The following is a 21072-nucleotide window of genomic DNA, read 5'->3' as shown; positions in this document are numbered from 1 at the left end:
GAAGCTTCATCATCCTTGCTTGTGTCTGTGGGTGGAATTTTCCTCTAGGATCCGAGTTCTGCTTCTGGAGCCCGTTCTGGGATGGATTTCTACCCATTCCTACTCAGTGTGGGTTGCCTGTTCCCACCTGTCCGCTTCCCTGCTGTTGACCTCTTTCAGACGTCCCTGTGGGATTCCCATTTCTATATTTATAACTTAACTCAATTCCATGCTGTAAATGTGTGTAATTACTTACTGGATCCCAGGAGCTATAGACCTGCCCTGCTGGTTCTGGACACAGACGTGAGCCCCTCCTCCAGAAATGTAAGGATAGCAATTCCTTGCCATTAACCTCTAAAGGGATGCCTGTGTTCATTCTGTGTGGTGTGTGGGTGTGGGTGTACATTTGGGTGCCTGTTTGTATGAACGCCAGAAGGCAAAATCAGGTGTGATTTTTTTTCTTTGAGACAGGGTTTTTCTGTGTAGTTTTGTGCCTTTTCTGGAACTCGCTTTGGAGACCAGGCTGGCCTCGAACTCACAGAGATCCACCTGGCTCTGCCTCCTGAGTGCTGGGATTAAAGGCGTGCGCCACCACCACCCGATTTGATTTTTTTTTTTTTTTTTGAGATAGTCTCTCATTGGCCTGGAACTGGCCAAGTAGGCTAGGCCAGCCTGCCGGTGGGCACCACCAGGGTTCCATCAGTCTCCACCTCCCCTAAACTGGGATTATAAGGGTATGACACCACATCCCATTGTTTTGTCCCAGTTGGCATTCTGGGAATCAAACTCAGGTCCTCATATTTGCAAGGCAAGCTATTCATTCTCTTTCTCACCACAACAGCAGCGAAAAGGGAGGAGGCTGGATAAACTATTCATTTTTCTGTGGGTCAGTCATGCAACTATCTCTCTGCCCCCCTCATGTGTGTGTGTGTGTGTGTGTGTGTGTGTGTGTGTGTGCGCTGAGATTTGGATAGGACTCACAAAGTTGGCTCAGCTTTATTTCAAGTTTGCTGAGTGCAGAGTTCCTGTCAGGATCATCCCATGGTTAACAGAACAACATCTCAGACTCCTATCAACCAGCTAGCCCAAGAAAGCCACTGAGGTAAGAAAAGGTAGAGTCATCAGCATACTAAGAAGGCTGATTAGAAGAGAGGTTGGATCAAGCTAATGGAACTCCCCTTTGCCCTTGGCAAGGCAGAAGGACGGAGGAGGCAGAGGTGTGGGCAAGTCTCTTGGAGTTTTGCTGCTTGCTGTCAGTGACAGTCACAGTTCCATTACTCATAACTGCTGATCTGGAACATGGTCAGCTTTTGTCCAAGTACTGAGGGCAAGCTAGTAAAGAAGGCACTGTGAGGAGGCACGCCTTGGTCAATGGGGCGACACACAGGAGACACGGAGGTGGGAGACCCCTTGTGAAAGCTGCATATTCCTTAACCTCCAACCCCCATGCCTCTCCGCTGACAGGGAAGGCTCATTGGGCTTGAAAGGTTGTTGTATAAGGTCATGCACATTAATGCAAACCGTAGATCCCACCTCAAATGACTAAGTGATGTTTATTGTGAAAAGTTTTGGGTTTGGAGTCCAAGGGGACACTGAGGCAGGTTGCTATTTGGGTAAGAGATTTATTAAAGGGGTTAGAAGCATACAGACAGTGGCATGTCAGGAGCCCTGAGGAAAGAGCAGGCCCAGGGGGCAGATGAAAATAACCCTTCTTATATGGTTTATAGAAAGGGGGATCAGATTGATGGTTCTGATTTTGGTCTTATGCTGGCTAATCTTTGTTGTCAACTTAGCTACATCTGGAATCAACTAAAATCCAAACAGCTAGACACATCTGTGAGAGATTTTCTTGACTGGATCATTTGAGGTGGGAAGACTCACCCTCAATTTGGGCCACACCTTCTGGAGGGAACCCATATAAAAGGACACAAAGAAGGAAACTTTGGCTTTTTGCCTGCTTGCCCCTACTCTTGTTGGTGAGTTCATCTAACCTGCTGCTGGGGCATTCCTTCATTGATATTAGAACCCACTTCTTCAGGATTCCAGTGCATCCTGAAGACCAGCAGCTCTCTCGGAATTCCCTGGGACTCCAGCACCAGATTGGGACTGCTGAGACATCTAGTCTTGTGGACCTACTGGTTTCTTGGCCTTTCCTTTGGAGACGTCCTTTGATGGACTACCTGAACCACAGCCTGTAAAACACTTCAACAAATAGATACATATAGATATATGTATGTATTTAAATACATACATATATATTTCATCCCATCAGTTCTGTGCTGTTAGAGAATACAGGCCACCAGTTGGTCACTGCTGAGATAACCAGGGAGGGGTCAGCTAAAGAATGTTAGGTGATTGATAAAGGTCTTCCCTGGCTGGACATGACTTGGGGTCCATGGAGAAGGGAGGCAACAATCTAGAAAAATAGGATTCTTTCTTTCTGGAAACCAAACTACTGTGACTGTGGGAATGTCACAGTCCAACCAGAATGGAAGAGATTGTATAAACTGGAATTGCTTTGGCTAACATACTCTTTTTTTTTTTTTTAAATTTCTTTTGTTTTTTGAGATTATAATTAAGTCATTTTCCCCTCTTTTTCTTCCAGATCCTCCCATAGGTCTTCTTTGTTCCCTTTCAAATTCATGGTCTCTTCAGCCCCATATCTCTCTCTCTCTCTCTCTCCATAAATACAACCTACTCAGTCTGTATGTTATTTGTATGTATATGTTTTCAGATTTGACCCTTTGGTATCGGATAACCAAGTGGTGTGCTCTTCCTTGGGAAAGTTCATTTCTTCTGCTCGCAGCATTTAGTTTCCTGTAGCTCATTGTGTAGGACTGAAGTCTCCTGAGCTTTCCATGTCAGCACATCTGCTGCTGTCGTCCTTTTTCAGCTCATGTTAAGGCAGTCCTGCTGGTGAGACTTTGAGTGTAGCTTCTGACATTCCTAAGAGACATCATCTCACAGCAAACTCCCTGATCCTCTGGTTCTTACATTCTTCCTTTTCCCTCTTCCGAAGCAATCCCTGAGCCTTGGGTTCAGCTGTATTGTAGGTGTGTCCGCTAGGACTGGCTCCACAGCTCTGCATTTTGATTAGTTGTAGTTTTCTGTAATGGCCTCCATTTGTTGCAAAAAGAAGTGGTTTTTTTTTTTTTTTTTTCCGCCAGAGGATGAGGACTACAATTATCTATGGGTATAAGAACAAATATTTAGAATATTTAGAATATAGTTAGGATTGTGCTGTTTTAGTTAAGTGGTGATTGTAGGTTATCCTCCAAGATACATGGCTTCACTAGTCCTGGGTAGTTGGCTAGGTTTCCAATACCAGAAATGATTTCCCTCTTGTTGAGCAAGTCTTAATTCCAATTAGAAAGCTGCTGGTTACCATCAACATATATATGCTTCTACATTACTCTCAGGGTTATTGTGCTATGCTGGTCATTGGTGTGGTTCATAGGTCTCATAGTTGGGTAAGACTGTTGGTTGGTTGGTTGCTTCCCTGACCAACAACTCCAAAGAGGGCTTCTCATGCCTGGTGGTGGGTTTTTGTTAGAAGGTCTTTTTCTTGGAGGGAGCCTTGCCACTGGGAAAACCCACTGAATCTATATATGGATATTTTTACATTGACTTACATGTATTGTATGTATTTTTAGGTAGATAGTTAATAGTGTGATTCCTTGTGTCTTTTTCTAGACATCTTATTATTATTTTATCCTCATTCATCTGCTTCTATATTTATCCTCTTCTGTCTCCCTAAATAGGGCTCCCCATTTCCCCATTTCCCCTTCAGATCTCTTGTACCCTGCTATCCCCTCTCAACTCTCTTTGACTCCCCCACCTCAGCAATGATCCCTTTTTACTTTCCTGATTTCTGTAGTATAATATTTCCTTGAGCCAGATATAAATGACACTGTAATTTTTAAATAAAATTATTTTTAAATTATGTGTGTACATGAGTTTGTGTGTCTGTATGTGGATGGTATGTGCATGTGTATGTGGGTGCAGGTACCCCAGGAGTCCAGAAGCATCAGATTCCCTGGATCTAGATTTATAAGTAGGTGCTTATGAGTCACCATGTGGGTCCTGGGAACTGAACCTGGGTCTTCTGCAAGAGCAGCAAATACTATTAAACACTAAGCCATATCTCTAGTCCATGTGACATTTTACTAGTCAAAAACCACAGAGCACTATGAATCAAGGCGTTTACTAAATACATTGGTAGAAATATATACATTAAAGCAATAGTAGCAGGTTATATTAAAGCAGAGGAGTATCTGTTATAGGCCTCAGATACTAGCTGATAACATTCTTTGCTTTTGGGTTGCTTAGTGGAAGCTAGCAGTCTATTAAAAACACTTTTTAAAGATTTATTTATTTATTATATATACAGTGTTCTGTCTGCACATATCCCCTCAGGCCAGAAGAGGGCACCAGATTTCATTACAGATGGTTGTGAGCCACCATGTGGTTTCTGGGAATTGAACTCAGGACCTTTGGAAGAGCAGCCAGTGCTCTTAACCTCTGAGCCATCTCTCCAGCCCCCCTAATACTTTTTAAAGGTTTTGTTGTTGTTGTTGAGACAAGGTCTTGTGTATCCCAGGCTGGTCTTAAACTTGTTACATAGTTACGGATAATTCAACAGCAGCAGCAGCAGCAACTTCTTCTTCTTCTTCTTCTTCTTCTTCTTCTTCTTCTTCTTCTTCTTCTTCTTCTTCTTCTTCTTCTTCTTCTTCTTCTTCTTCTTCTTCTTCTTCCTCTTCCTCTTCCTCTTCCTCTTATCCTCCTCCTTTTTCACCTTCACCTTCTCCTCTTCCTCCACCTCCTCCTCCTTCTCCTCCTTTTTCTCCTCTGCTTCTTCCTCTTCTTTATTTTTCTCCTCCTCCTCCTCCTCTTCCTTTCTCCTCCTCTTCCTCTCCTCCTCCTCCTTCCTCTTCTCCCTATCTTCCTTCTCTTTCCTCCTTCTTCTTTTCAAATTTAATTAGGGGTGCTTACATGACAATGAGTGTGGAGTATGAGCAACTAACCAGTGGTTACACTGTAGGAAAATGACTCCCTCTTACCCAGCAACCATTAACTGTTAATAGCGCCTCAGCTAAGGATGAGGCTTCTTGGGTCCCTCCTTTATCTATGTTGGAATGTTGATGGGATCAACTTTGTGCAGGTCATCACAGTTTCTGTGTGAAATATCCATGTCCTATCCAGACCAAAGAAAAGCATTTCACAGTCACTGCTCCCTGAGTCTTGAGCGGGGAGATGATGTGAATGTCCCATTGTTGACTGGACACTCAACAGTTACCTATTCGCAGTACTTTACCCAGTTATAAGTCTCTGTATTAACCACTACCCGCTGCAAAAGAAAACTTCTCATGTGAGGTTGAGAGCAGCACCAATCTATGGGTCTAAACATAAATATTCACATATATTTAGAAAGCTGTTTGGCAACATGATCATTTTAGAAAAACACCAATAGTAGGTTCCTCCTAAGGCCTTTAATTTCCCCAGCCACGGGCTCTGAAGCTTTATCAGTTTTCATTCTTGCTTTGTGGGTTCTGAAGTGTCTTTTAAAAATACAATATTTTAATGTATTCTTGGAGAATTTAATTCATGTATACAAGGTATTTTGATCATATTTATATAGCAGCACTAACCTATGGTTATAACCACAAGCATTTACAAGGCAGTTGGACAATGTATTCATTTAGCAAAACAGTAGTAATCGGTTCCTCTTCTAGGGTCTATGGCCTCCCCAGCCATGATTAGATCATAAAATCTTATGACCAGGTTTTCAGTGCCAAGTACGAATCCCTTCCTGTGGAGCATGCCTCAAATCCAAGCAGAAAGTTGCAGCAGAAGTTTTCCTGTGTCACACCCGGCTCTGTGGTCCCGTCGCCGCTTATGAAATAATCACTAAGAGGCGTGTATTAATTACAAACTGTATGGTCTATGGCAGGCTTCTTGCTAGCTAATCTTTTATCTTAAATTAACCCATTTCTATTAATCTATGTATTGCCACGTGTTCCATGGCTTTACCTGCATCCCCTTACATGTTGCTTTTTGGATGGCAGTTTGGCGTCTCCTCTTACTCTCCTTTTATTTATTTATTTATTTATTTATTCATTCATTCATTTATTTATTCATTTATTCATTTATTTTGTTTTTTTGAGACAGGGTTTCTGGAGATAGGGTTTCTCCGTGTAGTTTTGGTGCCTGTTCTGGATCTTGCTTTGTAGACCAGGCTGACCTCGAACTCACAGAGATCCTCCTGGCTCTGCTTCCCAAGTGCTGGGATTAAAGGCATGCACCACCACCATCCATACTCTCCTTTCTCTGTTCACTATTTTGCTTGGATTTTCCCGCCTAGCTCCATCCTGCCCTGCCATAGGTCAATGCAGCTTTATTTATCAACCAATGAGAGCAACATATATTCACAGTGTACAGAAAGACATCCCACAGCAGAAAGTTATTGATATCTCCATAACAATCACATCATGATTGTACCAGCGGGTACATTTTGAGTGGTAGGTAGGCATTGCAGCATGCAGGATCAGCCACTCTCAAGACTTCTGCTGACTTTTCTCTTCCAGTGGCTTGCACCATACCTTTTGGTCAAGAAGAGATTTATCCAGTAGGGAGGAAGCTTCCAGGTCAGTTCTAGCTTCATCTTTCTATGTCCTGCAACCAAAGTATGCAGTATCTTTAGCAATGGGGTCTTACCATCTACTTATGGTGGAACCAAGAACAAAGAGCAGGATCCTGTCTCAACAATAACAAAAAGACCAACTGCCCAAACTGAAACAAAACCACAAAAACAAACAAAATAATCTAAACAAGAACAATGAAAAAGAAAGGAGAAAACGGAAGGGAAAAAAGAAAAGAAGAGAAAGCTAAAAGATTAAAATACCAGATGAGAAGGACACATGGGCACTTGTTGACTGCTCTTGAGTGAAGGAATGCAGAATTCTAATTCCAGGAAGTTAGTAATTATGGCCTGTCAGTGACTGGCCGCAGTCTGGTTCTGGTGTTGGATATGCCCTTTGAGAGCATTAAGTTGGTTTACAAGAAGGGAGGAAGGAACGGGTCCATTGCAGGACAGCCAAGGATCTGCCAGGACCTAGGTTCAGGTGTCTCCCCTGCTCCCTCCAGAGCAGAGGAGGCTCTGTCAACTCCTACAGGGTCTGTCTTCAACTTCCAGTGTGGGGTCCACATCTTTTTCTACTCCCCAGGGTCTTGCACATCTGGTGAAGTTCTGGCCCATTTCCCTCTTGGGTCGGAAGCTCAGCACTTCCTGCCAAGAAGCCTTAGGAGTGTGTGTTACACACTTGAAACTCATTAGTGGTTTGTGGGGCTGCGTCATTCATTTGCTTAACGGCCATGGGAGAGGAGAGACTTAGTGACAGACATTACTGTGGTCTCAAGAACCTGCTCCCTCGGCTTAATGATGCTGAGTTCCTTTTATGAGCTTATTTGGCACCTGGGTACCCTCTCTCATGAAATGATTCTTTATGCTCTTTGCCTAAATTCTAAATGGATTGCAGTTTTCACTGTTGAATTTTAAGATAGATTTTTATATATCCAAAGTTTTTTTTTTCTTCTTTTTTGACAAGGTTTCACTATAGCTGACTAAGAACTGGCTAGGTAGGTAGGTACACCAGACTGACCTTAAATTCATGGAGATCTGTCTGCCTCTGCCTCCAGAATGCTGAGATTAAAGGTGCACCATATCTGGCTACACACAAAATTTGATATCTTATTTACAAATCCACAAATTTTATGAACATTCACATATTTTATAAATTATGCATCAAGAATGTTCTCTGTTTATGCTAGAAAGAAGTTGTTTATTAGACATGTGCTTGGCTTTCTCCTTGGCTAGTTTGTCTTCCCATGTCATAGCAGGAATGCTTACGGAGTGACTTTTGAGTGTGTGTGTGCGTGTGTGTGTATGTGTGTGTGTGTGTGTGTGTGTGTGTGTGTGTGTGTGTGTGTATGGGGGGGCGGTTCAGGGGCCCGGATCAATTCACATGCATGTCTGTGGAGGACAGAGTACGACATCTAGTTTCTACTTTATTTATTAGAGACAGGACATCTCACTGAACCCAGAGCTTGTCACTTTGGGTGGACTGGCTCAGAGCTCTAAGAATCTCTTTACCTGTCTTCATATCTTTAGCCCTGGGATTGTGGACAAGCACCACCATACCTGTGCTGTTGGTGGTGATTTAATTTTTGCTTTTGGAGAGTGCTGGGCCTCAGGCTTAGATCCTCATGTTTGTGTCTCCAGTATATTATCTACTGAGCTATCGCCCCAGCTTGGAGTTTTAAATTTTGATGTAGTCCAGTTAATGAGAACAGCAGATAGAAAGTGGTCAGGCAGGGACAGGGACCCCAAAGCAGCAGTTCTGAGGTTGCACTTACTGGGATCCAGAATAGAGTTCTGGGTTCTGTTCCTTTAGTGTCTCCTAAATGAGTACCTCTGCTTAAGGCCCCACTTGACAATCACAGGACTGAGACTGAGACCGGACACCTGGTTTGTCCGACTAGACTGACCAGCCCCTTCTCCTCCCATGGTTCACCCCAGTCTTTGGCATAACTCCCTTGAGAAGTTATGAACTCTAGATGAGCAGCTAGGTGGTATCCTATTTCCTAGGACCCTCCCCTCTATACAGGAACTCTAAGACCTCTCTCTCACCTTTGAACATAACAAGACTCTCTAAAATGCATCCTGTGAGGCCCACGAATTTCGTTCTTTGAATTCACAAGACAAGCTTCAGCAGCTGTTAAGTTCCTTGAAGCTTAGCTCCCTGAAACCAAAGTAAAATCTGGTAGGTGTGACGGCTGCCTGGAATCCCAGCCCTCAGGAGGGTAGACAAGGCATTCCCAGGGCAGGCTTCCCCATTATTAGACAAATCAGCAGGCTTTCCTGTAGATAGAGACCTTGTCTTCACAGATTGGAGAGGGATAAATGAAAATTCCTGCTATCAAACTCTTGTCCTAGCATGCAGCACACACATGTGAACACACACAACACACACACACACACACACACACACACACACACACACACACCTTAAACACACGATAAGAGAAGGAAAGTTTGGTGACTATGTTTGTGTGAGTCTATTTCTGGTTTCTCTCAATGATTCACAGATCTATGTATCTGTGAATTTATGGATCTATGGATCTATGCTCTTTCTGCCCACATTGCACCATCTTGATTCCTGTGGCTATGTAAGACTTCAAAACTTCAATTTTTTTCAATTTATTTTTTTATTTTTTAAAGACAGGGTCTCATTATGTAGCACTGACTATCCTAGAACTCATCATATAGACCGCTAGGCTGGCCTGAAATTCACAGAGATCTGTTTGCCCCTGCCTCCTGAGTGCCAGAGTTAAAGGCATGAACTACCAAGCCTGGCTAGATATAGCAATTCTTAATGTTATAGTCTCCTTTTCAAATTTATTCTCATCATCTTAGCTCTTTTCCCTTTACATGTAAACTTTGGAACAAGTTTGTCTATGTCTTTAAAAGTTCTTGCTGAGACTTGACAGGAGCTGCATTAATTCAGGCCTAATGGGTAAGGGCACTTGCTGCGCAAGCCTGAGGTCCTGAGTTCAAATCCCTAGCACTCATGCTAAGCTAGGCATGGCCATGAACTCTTCTAGGGTAGCGTAGTCTGAACACAAGCTGTACTACTCCTTTTCCCTTCCCTTCCTATCTCCTGAGTGGCCAGACAAGTTAGCCTGGCTTCCAGCCTTAGCTCACCAGCCAGTCATCCCTGTGGCTTGCTGGCTGCCAGCCTAACTCTAGGCTCAGTGAGAGACTTTGTCTCGAGGGAATATGGTAGACAGTGGTATAGCAGGACACTGACCAAATCCTCTGCCCTCCATACACATGAGGATGGGCACATGCTCCTGTATACACACATGGATATATAGCTCAATCACCACCACATGCACATGTGCAAACAAAACAAAACAAACAAGAAACTGTATGTCATCTGGAAGAGAGCTGGTATCTTACCAAATGTATTTTTCTATCCATGAACATTGTATGTTTCTCCTTTTTATCTTGGTATTATTTTTTTAACCACCATTTTGTAAATCTCCAGCAAGGCACTTGTTTCATTAGATTTGCATCTATTTTTTTTTTTATCATTATCTTCACAGCTGGAAGTCTTCTGTATTTTACATTGTGATTTCCATGTTATTAGTGATTCCCATCCTGTTAGTGTTGTATTTTGCAACTGTGTTGAAATTACATGCTTGTTCTAGGGCTTGTTTTATAGATTCCATGAGCTTTTCTATGTACACCATTATGTCCTCTGCAAGCAACTGCATTTATTTCTTTTATTCTTCCCCATTGATCTGCATGTTCCTTCCAGTCCCCTCTCTTCTGCTGAGTTGCATGGGTCAGAAGTACCAGAATGATGAGGGACCATCTCTGTCTTAGGAGACACTCATTGTCTAAGTTAGCTGAAGAATTTCTTTATTATCCAGGTGAGAAGTTTCTCTTTGCTTTTGTATCTTTCTTTAATTGTAAATGATATGGATTTTGACAAGTGTTTTTGCTTGTTTGTTTTTTTGTTTGTTTACAAGTTGATGTATAATTGTGTCCCCCCCCCCCTTAGTTTGTTAGTATACTGAATTATAATGATCTATTTTCAATTACATGCCTGGAATAAGCACTACTTAATCATGATGTATAATTGCTTTGAAACTTATTGCTGAGGATGTGTGTGTGTGTGTGTGTGTGTGTGTGTGTGTGTGTGTGTGCATGATTATAGGACTTGCTACGTGAGCATGAGGTTCTGAGTTTGAATCCCCAGCACCCATAGAAACCAGGCTTAATGATGCATGACTATAACCCCAGTGCAGAGGGTATAGAGACAGGTGGGTCCTGGGTGGCTAGCTTGCTCTAAGGTGAGCTCTACATCCACTGGCAGACCTTATTTCAAAATTAATAAAGCTAGGAGTAGTGGTGCAAGCCTTTAATCCTAGCACTTGGGAGGCAGAAGTAGTTGGATCCAGTGAGTTCAAGGCTAGCCCAGTCTACATTGTGAGTTTCAGGCCAGCCAGGGGTACATAGTGAGACCCTGCCATCATTATCATCACATCATCATCGTCATCATCATCCTCATCATCATAACATGGAGAGTGATAGAGGATATCTCTCCATGTGTCTACACACAGAAACGCATCACTGAGCTAATTATCTAGTATTATGTAAGGAATTTTGTGTCTTTGTTCATGAGGGCATTAGATTATACTTTTCTTTGGTCATTTCTTTTATAAAAAATTACATTTATTTATTTATTTATTTATTTATGTGTGTGTGTGTTTAGGTGAGAGTCAGTTCTTTCCTACTACCATGTGGGTTCCTAGGATCAAACTCAGGTCACCAGTCTTCGCAGATAGTGCCCTTAACTACTAAGCCTTCTCGCCGGCCCCATATAGTAATTTTTTGATATCAGCAAGGCATTGGTTCGAGGACCTTCATAAATACCTTGTCCAGCAACTCATAACCATCTATAACTCCAGCTCTAGAGAACATGATGACTTTGGTTTCTGTGGGCACTGTACTCATGTACACATACCACTCATACAAGCATATACATAATTATACAAAATAAACTCTTTTTTTTTTTTTTGAGACAGGGTCTCATTATGTAGCCCCAGCTGGAATGCTCTATCTAGATTAGGCTGGCCTCAAACTCATAGAGATCTTCCTGTTTTGCCTTGTAGCTGCTGGGATTAAAGTCTTATGTACTATCATGCCCAGCTAAAATAAATCTTAAAACTTGGGTTTGATTGAATTTACAGTCATGAAACTGTTGATATAGGCTGACTGTTCTCTTTGTGTCTTAATTTGGTATCTGAGTAATACTGGATTGTCTGTGTGTTTATGCCTCTGTGTGTGTTTGGTGCCTGCACGTGGGTGTGTGGGTGTGTTTTCCCATGGGCATGTATGTGGGAGCCAGAACACACCACCAGGTGTTTCCCTGTATTTCTCCCTACCTTACTGCTTCTGTCACCGACAACCATGATCAGTTTTTGGCAGATGCTGGGAATTCAAACATAGGTCCTCATGCTTGCAAAGCATGTGTTCTTACCTCTGAGATATCATTCCAACCCTTTAATACTGGCTTTATAAAATGGATCGAAAAATTTTAAGAAGGTGATATGAGATTCCAGCTGCTTCTCAGGCCTTTCCCTTCTTGCAGAGATCAACAGGAGGCTTTCAGAGATTTTTTTCTGTTGTCTCTAGCTGGTAGACTTATAGGTCTCAGGATCTCTGACCTGGGGAAGTAAGTTGAACTACAAGGGGCTGTTGGTGGCCACACAACCAGATTCACCCCCATCCTTGCCTCCTGCCTGGGAATCAGAGAGTCTGGATGCTGGTTTGTACTATAAAACCTCCTCCATCCTCAAAAAGGTCTAAGGCTCCTGTTTCTGCCATGGGGTCCCAATGTCCCCTCTTCAGGGGTCCTGTCTTGTCTGCTTCTGGTACAGGGGATCTGAACTCTCCTCAGAGTCCTGCCATGCTGTTGTCTGTCTATCTGTTCATGGCATGAATAGCTCTCTAAGTTAACTCCTTTGCCCTAAGAGTCTCTCTTAATGTCCCATTGAATGCACTTCCAAAACCTTTCAAACACCATCCTGTTTTTCTGTTTTCTGGAAAAGATTCTGTATAATTCACATTAATTTTTCTTTTCTTCTTTTTTCTTTTCCTTTGGAGCTGAGGACTGAACCCAGGGCCTTGCGCTTGCTAGGCAAGTGCTCTACCACTGAGCTAAATCCCCAACCTGCATTAATTCTTCTTTAAGTATTTGATAGAATTCCCCAGTGAAGCCATCTGGACCTAGAAAGTTGTTGTTGCTATTTTTGTTTTGATTCTTTTCTTTCTTTCTTTCTTTCTTTCTTTCTTTCTTTCTTTCTTTCTTTCTTTCTTTGCAGAGGAGGACTTTTATATTACAAATTTAATTGCTTCATAAAGTTAAATAATTTATTTCATACTCAGGGAGCATAATAGTTGTATGTTTTGAAAGTGTTCAATTTCTTAACTGTGGTCTATTGGTCCCCCTCCTGAACACTCAAATGACAAAAGTTTGTGGGGTTTTTCTCTGTGGTCAAGGCAATTAGAATGTCTACCACAGCACAACCAAGTCTCAAATACTAAAGGACTCTGTGGTTTGAATAGGTATGGCACTCATATGTTGGAAAGCTTGGCCAATAGGGTGTGGCACTATTAGGAGATGTGGCCTTGTTGGAGAAAGTGTGTCACTGTGGGGGTGGGCTTTGAGGCTTCATATGCTCAAGCTCCACCCAGTGTGGAACACACAGTCACTTTTGCTGCCTGTGGATCATGATTTAAAACTTTCAGCTCCTTCTCCAGCACCATGTCTGCCTGAACACCTCCATGTCCTGCCATGATGATAATGGACTAAACCTCTGAACTATAAGCCAGCCCTAATTAAATGTTTTCCTTTATCAGAGTTGTCATGGTCGTGGTGTCTCTTCAGGGCAATAGAAACCCTAAGACAGACTCGAAGTGAAAAGAACAGAATTTTGGAGTAAAGTAATTATAAGCTTGTCTCCTGTTCAAACTGCCAGGATGGTTTGCTTATTGAGCTTTTCAGAGTTCAGGGGGCCAGCATGAGGAAGAGGGTACATCTGTGGAAGTGAGCGTTCCTGAACAGTTATGTTCATGGTGCAAATGCTGGAACAGCACAGTGAAGGAGCGGGGTGGGGGTGGGGATGACAAGGTGGTGTGGCCGTAGAGACAAACAGCCCCTTCATGACTCACATATGAAAGAAGCAAAAGACAGTGACACTTCCCCAGCTCTCTCTCTCTCTCTCTCTCTCTCTCTCTCTCTCTCTCTCTCTCTCTCTCTCTGTGAGTTCACACCCAAAAAGCCTGCCTTCTACAAACATGGGGGAGGTAGATGCTGTGAAAATGTCCTACCAAGGGTTACACATCTGGTGGCCCAGGGCTACCCCCTCAGCTCACTAGCCCACTCCCATTCGCAGGACTGCTTTCTCTTTTGTGAATGATCTATTTCTACTTCTCACCCCATGTCTGTGATGTGAATCTCTACTCCAGAACACAAGAACCAAGGTACTTCAGCACCCCTGGGGTACCCTCGTGAGTGTCACGGGACTCTGATCCCTGATTATTACACTGAGATGCTCCTACCAGCTGTGCTGAGCTGGTGATACCAGAGCTGCTAGGTCAGAGCCAGGTCCTGGCAGCATAATTAGCAAACCAATAGAAGCCAATTAAACAAACAAGTCAGCAAAAAGCAGAGAAAGGAGATTTATTCAATGTGGGAAGAGGAACAAAGAGGCCTAGAGACCCCCATCCCCCCAAGTCCATTAGGGTCTTGGCATGAGGTTTAGGTTTAGCAGACCTTGTGAAGGTGTGGTCCTGCCCAGCATCATTGTCTGGGCTTAGTCTCCCCTTTGAGGTGGGCTGACAGGTTGTCATTCTAGATACAGTTTCTTTCCAGAGGACAAGCTTCCTCTCTGACTCCAGACTTCTTTCTCTCATATGACATTCCTGGGAAATTCCAATCTACTGTTTTTTATATATATATATCTGATAACCAGAGGAGGGGGGGGTGCCAGTGTTCCCAGAATACCTCGTCATCCCTTCCAGGACAGTTACCTGGAGACAGTAATTCAGTGTGGGTTTTAGGTCAGAGGCATTTTCTCAATTGAGTTTCCCTCTTTCCAGATGAGCCTAGCTTATGTCAAGTTGATAGATAAAAACAAACAAACAAACAAACCAGTGCACAAGAAATCTTCAGTGTGGGCAGGCTAGTGAGATTAGCTATATCAGTAAGCTCTGGGTTTGATTGAACATCTCTGCTTCAATGGATAATTTGGAAAAGCAATTGAGGCACACGGCATTGACCTTGGGTCTCTGCAAGTGTACACACATCCTTGTGAGCACATGCCTGTGTGTCCATGTGAACACAACACACACACACACACACACACACACACACACACACACACACACACACACCAAACCACAACACAGATACGTATACGCATGTGCAATATGTTTCACCCACTAATGGTGAAATGCTACTTGACTATGAAAAATATTGTCATTTGTAAGAATACACACGAGACTAGAAGGACCTTTTTAAAAAAATTATCTTTATGCCTGCATGCCTGTGTACTATGTATGTACACTGCTGTTGGAGGAGAGAAGATGGTGTCTGATCCCCTGGAACTGGAGTAACAGGCATTTGTGTGCTGCCATGTGAGTGCTCTGGGTCCTCTGGAAGAGCAGCCAGTGCTCTTAACCACTGAGCCATCTCTCCAGCCCTGGAGGACACCTCTTAAGTGAAATAATCCAGGTGCACAAGAAAAGTACTATATCTTTTTGCTGTAGGGAAATTGAAGAGTTGATTTCGTGGAAGTGAAGAGTAGAATTGTGATAACTGAAGATTGAGATGAGTTGGGAGAGGCCAGGGACAGGGAGGGGTTGGCTTACAGTTCCAAAACGACAATTAGAGGGTGGATGGAAAAAATGAAATAAAAGGAGGAGGCCATGACTACTCCTAAGCATGGAGAAGATTTTTGTTGCAGATATCAGGGAGAAAGCAGGCAGAGAGAGGTGTCCAGACTGAACATGGATGGCAAACTGAACTGGGCCATGAGAGGAAAGAGAGAGACCAAGAGAGGAGCCACCGACCAAGACAAGAAGCCTGGGCCAAGAGACTGGTGTGGCCCAAATGGCTGAGTTATGTATGGTCAGGCTGGGGGAAGGGAAGCAGAAGCCCCGCCCCTGGGAGGGAGAAGTTTAGGTAGAAAGTGGGGTGAGACATGCTGGGAGGAGCGAGGTAAGGAGGGGCGGCCAGAGTCTGCTAGGTATGTAAGTAGACACCTCGGTTAGTCATTTGTCCAGTGTTTCTGAGACCTAATAGAGGAGACACGTGATGATGTACAGGAGTGACTATGGCTAATAATTCACTGTAAATTTCAAAACAGCCAGAAGAAAGGTTTTTAATGTTTCCGGTGCTAAAAATGACAACTGGGGCTGGTGCTGTGATTCAATTGGCAGAGTGCTCAGTGGGTAGACTGCTCAGTTGGCAGAGTGCTCAGTGGGTAGAGTGCTCAGTGGGTAGAGTGCTCAGTGGGTAGAGTGCTCAGTGGGTAGAGTGCTCAGTGGGTAGAGTGCTCAGTAGGTAGAGTGCTCAGTGGGTAGAGTGCTCAGTGGGTAGAGTGCTCAGTTGGCACAGTGCTCAGTGGGTAGGGTGCTCAGTTGGCAGAGTACTCAGTTGGCACAGTGCTCAGTTGGCACAGTGCTCAGTGGGTAGGGTGCTCAGTTGGCAGAGTACCTACCGAGCATGTACTGACCAAGCCCTGGTTCCAGTCTCAGCAGCATAGCAAACAGGTAGAGTGATGCACAACTGTAATCCCAGCACTAGGGAGATGAATTAGGAGGTCAAAACCTTCCTTATCCACTCAGTGATCTCAAAGGCAGCCTGGCCTACATGGATCCCATCTTTAAGAAAGAAGATACAAGTCCAAGGTGATGGAAATACTAACTATGCTGATCTGGCTTTTATGTGTGTTCTGGGAATCTGAACTCAGGGTATCTGGCTTACCCAGCCTTTGCCTACAGATCCAGCTCCCAAGCTTGTTAGAAATATTTTTAATGGACCATTAAGCATTTCCTTGCCCTTTAAGGGCAATTAGGACTGGGAGATCAGCTTGCCTTGGTTTCCTGGGTCTCTTCTGGTTTGAGCACTACATGACCCATGTTCCAGGCAGCCCCTCCATCCAAGGCATAGCCCACAGTTGGTCCCTGGTGTGACTTACTTGTGGAACCTCTTTCCTTTAGTCCTAGAGTCAAAGCTCGTTATGTGAATGTGCCGAGTAACCTGGAAACTGTTGTGTTTGAAGTTGACAGGCTCATGGCTCAACCCATGCCATGTCAGCAGCCCTGTGGTGACCACACTGGGGTCTCGGGGTGAAGTCTCCAAATCTTCCCCATGATGTTTTTGGAAACTTGGCATCATCTAGACTCACTTGGGAAGAGAGTCTCAATAGGAACTGTCTAGATTGGGTGGCCTGTGCATAGGACTGTGGAGGACCATCTTGATTTTGGTGTGAGGTGGAAAGACCCGCCCCTTGTGGGCAGCATTATTCCCTGGGCTTAGTTTGCAGACTTACAAGAGCAGAGAGGGGGCTGAGCGCGCGTAAGCATTCTTTTCTTTTTACTCTTGACCCTGGGTGTGATGTGGCTAGCTACTTTGTGTTTCTGCCTGGACTTACTCACAGTCGTGGACTGTAACCTGGAATTGTAAGATGCATACAATCTTCCTCCCTCAAAGTTGACTTGATCAGGGTATTTGTCATAGCAACAGAAATGAAACTGGGACATTCATGCTGCCCCCTCCCCCCCAACACTGTGCCTGTGACCTCCTGGCTAAGGTGGAAGTAGCTACTGTCTGTCTGTCTTCCAGGGAGCAGGTCTGACCAGATCCCAGTAGCTTTTTGTAAGTGAGGCAGGAGAGAAAGACAGGGCAAAGTGTGGAGATAGGTGGAAAGAATCCCCTCACCCCATGGACATGGACCAGAAGAATCCCCTCACCCTGGAATCTGGTTAAGCCTCCCACCAGCAGAGAATTGAGAATTCTAATACAACCAAACATGTCCTTTTCCAATTCTGAGTTTTTTAGGAATCTCACTATAAATCTGTGCGAAACTTTAGTGGCTCCTGCTTTTACCTGGATGGGATTAGGTTGTAATCCCATCCAGAGCACCTCTGGAGCTGCCCTATGATCCGTTAACAAAAAGGGCAGGTATGGTGGTGCGTGGCTTTGATCCCAGCACTTAGGAGGCAGAGGCAGGTGGATGTCTACTGAGTTCTAGGCCAGTCACAGCCAGGGTGTGAGAATGCATAGTAAGACCCTGTCTCAAGCAAGCAAGCAAACAAACAAACATCATAAAAAAGGGAACTGAGACAGAGGTGGGAGAGTCCATTAGAAACCCATTAAGCAATGAACTTCTTGGGGCTTCCAACAACTCCTAGGTACAATAATCATTAAAACTATTAAGAACAGCTGCTCTTTGAGGAGCCCACACTCTTCTCTCAGGTGAACCTCACTCTCTCCCTGAATGCCTTTGTTTCTATTTTTAAATAAACTTTAACCCTGCTTTCACTGACATGTCCTGAAATCCTTTGCTTCATCAAAGTCAAGGATTTCAATTTAGGTAAAGATGAAGGGGACTGCTCAGGTGCTGTGACAGCCTGGAGCTGTGTCCTGCCACCATTGACATGACAACTTAATTATGTCTCTGTGAGCCCATTTCTTTTTTCTTTTTGCATAAAATTTAAAGCATTTATTTATTTATTGTGTTCATGAATGTGTATGGTCTCAAATATACCAGAGAGAATGTGTGTAAGAAGAGGGTTCTGGCCTTCCACCATGTGGGGATTGGGGCTTGAACCTGGGTCCTTAGGCTTGGTGAAGCATGGATCTAATTAATACTAATTAATAAAGAACGGGAGTCAGATATTGAGGGTGAAAGTTGAAAGATCAGAGAAGCAGAACAGCCAGCCACCAGAAACTTTTTACCTCTACCAACACTCAGACTGAATGGTGTGAGCCACCACCGCCTGGCTCTGTTTCTCTTTTTGATTGGTTTAGTCTCATGTAGCCCAGAGTAGCCTTGAACTCCTGATCTTCCTGCTTCTTTCTCCCAAGTGCTGGGATTAAAGGTGTGTGCCACCACTGTCTGACCTCTGTGGTCAACTAGTGGCCAGCTCTGTGCTCTGATCTCCAGGAAAGCTTTATTTGTTGGAACACAAACAAAATATCATACAACATAGTGGCAAGTACCTTTTACCCACTGAGGCATCTTGATGGCTATCTTTTTCCTCTAAAACAGTTTATTTTTTATTTATTTATTTTTTAAAAGATTTATTTATTTATTATGTATATAGCATGTATGAATGCAGGCCAGAAGAGGCCACCAGATCTCATTACAAATGGTTGTGAGCCACAATATGGTTTCTGGGAATTGAACTCAGGACCTCTGGAAGAGCAGCCAGTACTCTTAGCGCTGAGTCATCTCTCCAGCCCCTTATTGATTGATTGATTGATTGATTGATTGATTGGTTTTTCGAGACAGGGTTTCTCTGTGTAGCTTTGTGCCTTTCCTGGAACTTGCTCTGTAGCCCAGGCTGGCCTCGAACTCACAGAGATCCACCTGGCTCTGCCTCCCAAGTGCTGAGTGCTGAGATTACAGGCATGCGCCACCATTGCCCGGCCCCTTATTCCCTTATTTATTTTTTATCTTAGATTTTTTTCCCCCTGTGTGTATGTATGGTGTTCACATGTGTTATGGCATAAGAGAGGGTGTGTGTGTGTGTGTGTGTGTGTATGTGTGTGTGTGTGTGTAGGCCTGAAGTTGATGCCAGAATTCTTGATTGCTTTCCACTTTATGTACCGGATAGTCTAGGCAGCCAGCTTGCCTAGGGATCCCCTGTCTGCCTCTAAGTCCTGGGATCACATCCAGCCTCCATGCCTGACTAGCTTTTACGTGGGTTCTGAGGATCGGCACTCCAGTTCTTATGTTTGTGCAATGAGCCCTATGTTCACTGAGCTATCTCCCCAGCCTATTAGAACCCAGACCATCTGCTGATTGGGTTACACCGGTCTGTAGCTGTGTCTTTATCCACCTCAGTAGCTGATTCTGCAGATAAGAGGGAAGCTAACAGATTTCTACTTAGCTATCAGGGGCTAACAGTGGCACCTGGCATATGATGGACACACGTTAGCCAAATAAGCCTCCCCTCCCCACTCCACCAGTCACATCCTTAAGGCCATACATCCTGAACATCCTCCTCACCTCCCAGACAGATGAGAGCCCTCATCCCCTTCCCCTGCCAACTAGGAATCAGAGTTAGCCTGACCATAAGCACATAGCAGGGACTCGTTCACCACGTGGCATGGAACCACCCACTCCTTCTGAAACCTATGTATAAAAAAGGATGCTCACCCTGCCACATAGGCCTAAGCTCTCTTCAGGGTCCCATCAAGCTGTCTGCTGTGATCTTAAAAACATAATAAATCTCTCTCCTAAAAGAACAGTCTGCCTCAGTGTCTCCACTGAACCTCAGACCCAAACCTTTCACAGCCCAGTTTCTTAATTTAATAAACTAAGAAATGAAAGCACTAAGTCAGATTGAGGAGAATTTTCTGCATGGCTGCATAAATCAAGCTCCCAAGGGAGGGAGGTCATCATTGTAAATGTCCACCTGCCATGTCTCTCGAGGGAGGCGGCCGTTGCAGGTATCCACCTGCCCTGCACACATTCCAGGAGGCTATTGTTTCGAACTCGGTGGCTGCAGTGGCCTTAACAGAGCGCTCTACAGATATAACAGAGTCCCTGACTCTAAAGTTTCATGTCATCCAAGCTGTTGTCTGACATTCAGGGGACGTCAAGATTAGAGCTAGAGCAGCAGATTTCCCGCACAGGTCAGTTTCAAGTCCCGTCTGCTTTGGTCCTCACAGGAAATGTAACCCGTGGCTAAGCAGTCAGTTGCTCTACCGTTCTGCTGCACCACCTGCCTGACTCAGAAAGCGGCTTTGAGATGACCACCTGTTCTTTGTTTCTGCTCTGTTCAGTGTTCTGGCCTGTGCTGGCCAGCTGCTGTGCTCTGCAGGTCATCTGAATAGTCTCTCTCTCTCTCTCTCTCTCTGTATGCACACAGATGCACATGGTCATTGCTGTGCATGTCGGGAAAATGTCAGAGGTTGATATTGGCTATCTTCCTCCATTGCTCTCAATTTTAGTTTCTGAGACAGGATCTCTCACAGAACTTGGAACTCACTATGGTTAGCATGTCTAGCCAGCAAAGCCAGTGATTCTCCTGTTTCTGGCTCCTCAGTGCTGGAATTCCAGGCACATACCTCTGCCCAGCTTTAACATGATTGCTGAAGACTGAACCCAGGTCCTCATAATTGCATGACACTTTCCTGACTTCATCACATCACTCACTCTATTTTCATTAAATTAAAAGTGTTCTTCCACCCTAGAATCACAAATAAGGCCAACTGAGGACTTCAA

The sequence above is a fragment of the Onychomys torridus genome, chromosome 18 (assembly GCF_903995425.1).
Source record: "Onychomys torridus chromosome 18, mOncTor1.1, whole genome shotgun sequence".
Lineage (NCBI taxonomy): Eukaryota > Metazoa > Chordata > Mammalia > Rodentia > Cricetidae > Onychomys > Onychomys torridus.
This window is presented reverse-complemented; position numbering follows the sequence as displayed.